Source organism: Antennarius striatus, chromosome 8, assembly GCF_040054535.1.
Source record: "Antennarius striatus isolate MH-2024 chromosome 8, ASM4005453v1, whole genome shotgun sequence".
NCBI classification, from domain to species: Eukaryota; Metazoa; Chordata; class Actinopteri; order Lophiiformes; family Antennariidae; genus Antennarius; species Antennarius striatus.
The window spans coordinates 22,058,953-22,066,477 of NC_090783.1; the positions used below are offsets into that span (position 1 = coordinate 22,058,953).

At 38.7% G+C, this 7,525-nt stretch overlaps 1 non-coding gene across 1 annotated transcript; it reads left to right on the forward strand.

Moving 5' to 3' along the window:
- The first annotated feature begins 5,127 nt into the window (after positions 1-5,127).
- trnas-aga (transfer RNA serine (anticodon AGA)) lies at positions 5,128-5,209 on the forward strand. Its single transcript has one exon. It is a non-coding gene; the product is annotated as a tRNA-Ser (tRNA).
- The last annotated feature ends 2,316 nt before the right edge of the window (positions 5,210-7,525 follow it).

Sequence of the window (7,525 nt, forward strand, 5' to 3'; positions counted from 1 at the left end):
CTACTGGGACTAGTTTTTGTGGCCGAAAACAAGTGTTGTGCTGCCATCTAGTGGTGAATCGACGGAAACAGATGTTCTTTGTTCTAGTGGCTTTCATGTCTGACTGGTGAAGGTGCAGCTCACTGCTGCAGGATGGAGAACATTCCCCAGGAGTGGACATAGATGAACCTTGTTTGAGTTGGTTGTATTTGTTCCTGTGGAGAGAGTAAATTTTATATAAACTTTCTGTGCTGTTACAGTTCTTGTACTTACTTCTTTGACAACCTCAGTAGCGATCGTCGTTGTAATACTGCAGTAATTCTGCAGTTGTTGGGAGAGGTAATGACCTCTGTGTTCCACGACCTTCACAGTTTTATCTACAACTCACATATTTACTGGGAAATGAACTCACATAATGTGGCACGAGAAATGAAGTCACTCAGTTAAAGCAACGGTTAAACAGAAGTTTGATTGCTTATCATTTTAACAATGGAACCTATGAGTAGCGACGTTTGTCCTGCTGTATCAAATTTTATTTGCATAGTCGAAATTCACAAATACCATTTTGCACCAGAGGGCTTCACGGTCAGAGAGACACCTTCTATCTTAGACCTTTGAACAGGGAAAAATTCCATAAAAACCCAACACAGGAAAAAAAAAAAAGAGCTGTCCATTAAGAGAACCACAGCTGATAAATTTCTCCCTAGGATGGATAAATGTTCAATAGATATTACAAGTATATGTACAACAATCATCATCAACAATCACAGTCCATTCTGGGTATTGACAAGGTCCACACAGCTAACGTTCCTCTATGTGTTTCCCAAGCACACCATCGCAGATAGCAGATCTCTCACTGTCATGCCCACGATGCCAGGAAGCTGGGAGACAATAAGGCAAAGGAACCCCGGGGGGAGAAAACTCCCCAGGGTGAAGTCACTGAGACAATAATTGAATCAGGACAAAGTCTGACAGAGTCAGAGAAGTAGAGGGAGAACAGAGTGGAGAGGTCGAGGGACTCAGCATCTATAGCAGCATGCAAGCAGCCATGGGCCGGTCTGTGCCAGCCTGAACTGTTAGCTTTGCCAAAAATGAAAATAATAATTGTATTCAACAGACCCAGTTGGTGGTGTGCATGAAGTGTTATCTACTTCACATACGTAAGACATCCTACCTACTCATCCAAGTCATATTGTGCAAGAACAATTGTTTGGGGTACAGAGTGGGAATGACAGAGGTACCTTTCTATATATAAAAATTTGGCATGTACATTATTTAGACTGTTATTTCAAGGTAACTAATGGTGGCATGTTTTGATATATCCCACTGGTGCAATAATTCTATGCTAGCAATTAGAATTAAAATCCATGCAGTCCTTAGGCTGCTTTGATACAAAGGAAAGTAATTTCTTTGCGCTTCAATTATGGATTTCCTCCTGGATGATTCTTATATATTCACAAAATATAAAATCAGTGACAACATTAGTCCAAAATTAGATCAAACACTGCAGCAAATTACCTCTGATGATTAGAAGCAAAGAGAGCAGATCACTTCATTTAAATGAGTTCTCCCACTTGCATACAAATGCACTTTAATTAGTGTTAAATGGAACCAAAGTGAACAATGAACAGAAAGAAGGGTGATTAAAATGTGCTCTTTTTTTTGTCTTGGTTGTTCACACATTCACACAGTGATGACTGCTGATAGAAGAGAAAAGGACTGATTCATTTGTTCTGAAATGATTGATGGAAGTTGATGTTTCATTTTCAATTGTTTATTTCATATTAGCAGACAATGATAAGTATTATTTGTGTAGCACAGAGAGAAATGTCAACACCAGAATGGAAATCCATTTGAACGAATATCACGCCCTTTAGGATATTTTGTTATTTTGTGATTGATTTTATCCATCTTAAATTATTATATAAACTAGTATTGAAAAACACACTCTGAATATTTTGTAATCAAGAAGATGTGACATAGCAACATGGTAGTTATGTAATTTATTAGTGATTAAAACAGCTGATATTAGTTTGTTGTGTCTGATCTCTCCATTTTTTCCTTGTCAGCCAGTCAAAATCATTTTCCTGCAAGACTGCAGGTTCTGTCAACCAGAACTAAAATTAGGTTTGATATATTCAATAAATGATCCATATCAGAAGAAAGAATAAGGCCCACAATACACACACAAACAAGACGTCTGCATTGTCTGTATATTTTTTCGCACAGCATTCAGCATCAGTACCATTTTGCATTTAGACGTTCAGATTCTATATAAGGAAGCATGCACTTAAGTCAACCAGCAGATGGTGCTGTTGGATCCATAATTTGACTTCTTGGGACACAATTCACAGTGAACTGGTTCTGAAATGAAGATGAAAGTGGCCTCAAATCCTACTTGGAAAAAAAACAATCCAATGCAGTACATACATGTCTGTGCAAAGTAACACGATACAATTTCTCATATTTTTGTTTTGTTTTGTTTAGCGTGAAACCTTATCTTTATACCAGATATTTCAGTCGGTGAAACAGGAGTTTACACCAACATGTGGTAGATTACGCTCAGCGGTGAATGATTTACGAGCACACATATGAGTACTTGTGCTCATCTTGAACACTTTGGCCATGACTTTTCTGTAGATATTCATAAAAATGTGGATATGCAGTATAACTGATGTGGACACTAATGATGGACATAGATCAGTAGAGATCATAGATATAGCTCTTGTTAAATTATATATATCCCTGTATTAGAAATTTCACAATTTACAGGTACAGGAACTTCATCAACTCATTAAGCTACCAAAAGTGATAGTTTTGGCCACAATTATGCAGTTAACATGGTCTACCTTTTGCCAACATTGGCTTTTATCATAAAATCCCACTTAAAGTAAATTATGTGATTCATGTTCCAGCATTGCCACTGTGTGCACTGCAAATATCTCTTCATATTTCATTATTAGTGACTCGCAACGTAATTTATCATCATTATCAGTTCAACAGTTATCTACAGTATTTGAGGAGTGTGTTCCTGCAAGTCTGACTTCTCCTTCAAAGTCCTTCTTGCATTCTTGGCCAGCTCCAGGCGCTGGCACGTGATCTACAGACAGGAGAAGGGGAGTGGGAGGAGTAGGAGGAGGTAAGCGTATATGCAGATGGGAATTATCGGTCCCAGTAAACACCTGGAGCCAGAGGGGAAACAAGATTAACTTATTCACATGTGAGTCTGGCGCCACAGAATTTAGTGCTGCTAAAACGCACTCCTTTTTATCCACTTCACACGGAAGATAGGTAGGCTCACCTTAATACCAGCTTTGGCAGTGAATGTAGCTTTTTTTTCTTTCTTCTTCAAGCTATTCAGGCTTTACTTTGAACATGAACATATTATGTAATTTGCTGCAATGGGAGAAAATGCCTGTGAAAAATGTGCATGTGTCTTCAGCATGGGATCATTATACACACTACGGGATTCACAACAAAAGAGGCCTTTCATTTCGAACTGCAGGGCAGATGCTGATTTCCTAAAAGCTATTGATTTGAAATGGCACAGCTGAGGAGCGATGGAGGAGCCATGAATGATGACAGTGGTTTCTCGCTTCCACTTTCTCCAGCTGTGAGCTCTCTTGCTTGCCTGGCCTTGAAGGGAGGAAGAGGGCTGTCCCTGCACATGGTGTTTTTCATTTAAGACAGTGCTGTCACTCCAAAGGCTGATGAAAACAACCATGCCTTCACAGCTTACTTTCTGCACACATGCCCAATATTGGCACTAATTGCCAGCACTGGCATGCTTCACTATGTGATTTCATTTCTGAGCATTAAACTCATGACATAAGCTTAATAAATGATAAAAATGCATTATTTGCTGTTAGGGCCAATGATGCACTGATGTCAACTCAGTGCACATCAATAGGGTTGTAACATTAACCTAATTATTTCTTATATAATATACGAGTCACTGAACCTGCCTCAACCCAATCACAAACCCACACCCTGCACACATATGCTGAGAAATAACTGAGTAGGAGGCAGCAGTGTCATATACCTCCACATTTAGTTAGCATTGGCATCCAACATGACAGATTGCCCATATGGGTCACTTAGCACTGATAGCTTGCAGAGAAGGTTCGCCTGTCTGCCTAGCTCTCCTTCACTACCACCTTAATTCTGCTCTGTTTCTTCAGATGCCCATCCTCTTTGTCAAGGCACTATAATTATGTACGAATTATGCAAACCTGCCTTTTGCAAGCAAACAATAGAATCTTTCTCGCGCTGAAATGATGGCTTTAATGGTAATATGTAAAAGAGATATATAGCTGCATATTGTGAAATTCATCATTTAAAACTAATTAAGTTGTCACCGCAAGGAAGCTATTTGGAGACTAATCATTTTTGTGTATAACTTTAAGCTAAATCATTGTCATTCCCTTGTAGATTAGCTACTGTGAAAACTGAAAATGTTCTTTAAAAAAGTAATATCATTTGTTTTACAGATGGAGAGGGCCTATTGTGTATAAAGAATTTTAATTCTTCCATCCACAAATCCTAACTCTCACCCTTTTTCTGACAGTGCAGGCTCATGCTGTGCATCTTATGCCCATCTTCCTCTTTTTCTTTATTATTACATCCCGGTTCAAAGCGGTGATGTATTGTAATTGTCAATGTTCATGTATTCGTCCGTCTGTCCATCCGTCGGTCCATCCGTCAGTCTGTCCGTTCATCTGTCCACCAAATGTCTTCGCAACCATTACAAATAGACAGATGAAACAAAAAACACATTACTCGGGCAGCAAATGGGATGAAAATGAGATGATGTCCTTGACCTTGTGAAAAGTAGGTCAAGGTCACATTTCGATTTTGTAAACTCAGGAGCTGGATAAATAGAAAAACAGGAGAGAAGGCCAGTGTGAGTAAGACCATAGATCAAAGCCAGTGCTTTGATCTACCTATGCACTAGCTTTGATCTATTGTCAAAGCTAGTGCATAGCTTTGACCTACCCTGAGAGGTCGAGGCTATCCGCTTGTCAGGTACTGCCTTCAGGATACCCTGACCTAAGTCATGGGATGTTACAGTCTCTGACTGCCTTCTTCTTCTTATGAGCCACTTCATGTTTTATCATTTGTGTTGTCTCTCAGTCTTCTTAATATATGGTTGTCGTGGCCGAGTGGTTAAGGCGATGGACTAGAAATCCATTGGGGTCTCCCCGCGCAGGTTCAAATCCTGCCGACAACGACTTATTTCACAAATTTCCCCACTGCTGGATAAATAACCCTTTATGTCAAGGTTCGTGTTTTATATGAGATTTATGAAAAACAATGCCTCTAAACTTTGCTGAAATGGTATTATAATAAGTCCTTAATCATAAACCTGTTAAAAGAGGCACAAAGCATCTAGATTATTCCCATTTGGCGTCTTTTGTCAGCCTGAATAAGACCAAGAATCAGCTAATACAGTGAGATACTGTCAGACAATGCAGAAAGACCTTTTCCTGAAATAATGGATTAAAACAGATTGGATTTCTTCTGCCACTAAAATCTCCCAACATTTAGTGATGAAATTATATTTTAAGTGTTTATTACCCAACTAGTTCATTCATCAGTTAATGGAAATGAAAAATGAAAGGAAATGCCCTTATTCTCCTTGTTTCATTTGTGATCAATACTTCTGTCATAATTAAAATATGAAAGTGGATCCAGCAGTTATCCAGCTATCCTGACTCTGTTTTGTACAGTGACAGAATAGAGTATAGGTAATACCTGCTAAGAATAAAAACTAGCCAGCACACTCTTATATGACCGTCTGCACTAATATTTCAACTTCTGATTTTTTTATGAAGAGTGTTTTATTTGTTGTTACACTGCCTCCAGTGTTGGGACTTACTGGGTATTTTTTCATAAATAAAACAAAAAAATGGGAGCACAGAATACAGATAGAAAGTTCCATCCATTCCCATGTCCATATCTGTCTTAATTAATGAGCATAAAAGAGCCTTTTAGCGATCTTGTTGGATGTATTGACTGAATATACAGCTTCTCTTTGTTATGTTTTGTTACGTTATATGATGCTATGTTATATTATGCCAAGATATGTTATATTATGTTATATTATTATGCTATCTTGTGTTTTGCTTTATCATATTGGAGTTATAGAATCAGTAAATACTTTAGCATCTTTCTATCTTCTTAATCCTTTTAACACGGACATAATGTCCATGAAAGCAGCTGAAAAGTTGATCGAGGTGACATTGCTCACACACACACGCTTATAAACAAGTTTAATAACATGGGTGTGGAGTTTTAGTCCCAGTCTACGGTTGGTTGCACAGAACTAACTCACAGGTTGCATCGTCCTTTAACAACACTATCTTGTCCTCGGGCAATGTACCGTATTAGACACTGTCTGAATCCTTAGGCTATTATTATCGATGTTATTATTATTATAGTCATAATCATCACAGATTTGCGACCTCTTTTGATTTTCAGTATTCTGATCATTAGCTGGAGAGTTATGCCACCCAGGGTCGAGGCCATAGAGGTTCCAGACAAATTCACTTCATAATTATCACAGTCATCAGCAGATTTAAGATCGAGATAACAAGAATCAATAACACCTTTCCTCCGGGCAAGGTAACCTTCCTCATTGACCATAAATCTGTCATCTTGAAAATTGTCCCACAGATAAGAGGCAGACAAATATCAATCAACACTGGGATGATGATGGGAACAAGGATGGGTACAACATACACAGATTTTCCTAACTGGGTAAACCATGAGGATAAGAGTCATCTGCCTCTGGTAGAGATGTGATGTGATGTAATGCATGTAAAGGATAATGTTAACAACATTGCCAGAGTTATCGGGAAAATAGAAACGAGACATTCCTGGTATCTCACACACATCTCTCCTTTTAGCCGTGACATTGTCTAACACGGAACACTAGCTCTCTGTTCTCCGATAGCTCTCAGTTCCTCATTAAGTACTGCCAGTGCAGATTCTGTTTTGTTTGCTAACATGAGCAGCTGATATGCCAAACCATTTATCCTTCTAAAGGAGCAGCTGTGCCTCCCCCCAGGAAGACTGACCAGAAGGAGTTGTCAATGGATCTGCTAAATCAACTATTGTAACCTCAATTGTTTTTAATTTGGTGTCCTGTAGATCAGACCTGGAGGACAGAACGTTCCGTTTAACACTAGAATTCATTCTTCATCATTTAGTCCTGTGGTTTTTGAACGCACGAGGAATAGTAGTGGAGTACATCGTGGAACCCATCTGGTGGCAATCAATCATTCATGTTTACTTCTTGTGGGTGTAGTACGGCTCGTGCACACATGACGTTATCATTACATTGCAGAGACTTTCTGGCTGTTAAAATTGTATGTTTCTGTATATTTCTGCTCATAGTAGTTCAGTGAGTTTTTGAATGGAATTAAAATGTTTTGTTTGTACCTTTACTGACTCATTCCTACTCAGGCAGTGCTGTCATTTGTTCTACATTACTGTCATAATTATCTTTAGCGTATAGAATGTCAGTGCATCACAATTTACCATG